A 1393-nucleotide genomic window follows, 5' to 3' on the forward strand; every position below is an offset into this window, starting at 1 on the left:
GACTTGTGTGCGAGATGTATGGAGGGGGAATGGCGCGATTCGAATGGCGCGACGGCAATGCGTACGAATCGCACGCGGCAGGGACAGTAGTGTCGTGTCGTGTATCACACGGAGATGGATGTGCTGTAACGAGGGCACACGCGTAAACGAAGCACGAGCGGGTGGAGACAGGGGGCGTCAGGAGGGGGGCGCGGGGGGGAGTGGAACGGGAAGACCAGGTTGCGCACGGGGCGGGAAGCGTTGGTGCGGAGGGGTAGAGAGAGCGGGGAGGGGGGCGCGGGCGCTTTGAAAGCGGCGACAGCGGGCGCGACGGGGGCGAAGACGCGCGCGAGGAGGAACGCGGAGACAGTTTCAGCAATGGTTGCAGGCAAGAGGCGAACTGGTCAGCGGTGTTCATTGCTCCGGGCAACGATTCGCGGGAAGGGATTTGAAAAGCGTTCAAAGTCGAAAATGCGATGGATGATTGGACGGGGAGGCCGTGTAGAGTTACTGGTGCGCGTCAGGAGAGATAGTGTGACATCACACTTCCATCAAAGGCCCGGGAGCAACGAGCGAGATACAGTGACGGTTTCACCCATGTGTGATCCGTGCCTGTCTTTGACAGCGCCACCGCCTCCCGTTCATAACAATGTGAAGACGTTCCCGCGCGTGCGCCCGGTTGGGCGGAGAGACGAATTGCTTTTTGCGATTCGTCACGCTCACATCAGTAGCGATGCCCTACAGAAGGGCACTCAAGTGCCCTTCTGTAGGGCATCGCCAAGATGTCCACCTCCTACAGTACACTAAATTTCCCCTGACGTCATTTTCCCCATACAGCACTGTAGGGCGCCCGCACTGTAGGCCCCCCCCCCTTACCACCTGCCGCGCTGCCCTCTCGCCCCGATTTCTCCCAAATTCCCGCTCGAACACCAGCGCGTCTACCCTTAAGGGTAACTCTCCCACTCTTTGTTGCGCAACACCCTAAAACCTCCCGCCTTACCCCCCTCATCACCTCCACCCACCGCCCCAACTGTCCTGTAACTCACATCTCCACTGCATGCCCTGCACCTGTACTGTACTTGTACCCTTCGAGCGCTGGTCCTTCTATGACGTCATACTTCAAAAAGAAACACCTCCCAACCTCGAGCTTGTCCACCCTCTACACTACACTACGTGGTGTGCAGGGTGCTCCCTCCTGTACAGTGCAAGTCTCACTGCAACCGCCGACTCATGCCATCCATCGTTTCACAAACTACGTATCTCCTTTCCTCCTCCCCGCGCTGCCGCACCGCTTCCCCTTCCATTGCCATGTCCAACCTTCGTCCTCTAATTTTGCTACCCTTCTCGCCTCACTCCAACAACCCTTTCAGGTCACACATCTAGTCTCAATTTACACTATAACTTCCCCCTGCGA

The sequence above is a fragment of the Chondrus crispus genome, genomic scaffold (genome assembly GCF_000350225.1).
Source record: "Chondrus crispus Stackhouse genomic scaffold, scaffold_393, whole genome shotgun sequence".
Lineage (NCBI taxonomy): Eukaryota > Rhodophyta > Florideophyceae > Gigartinales > Gigartinaceae > Chondrus > Chondrus crispus.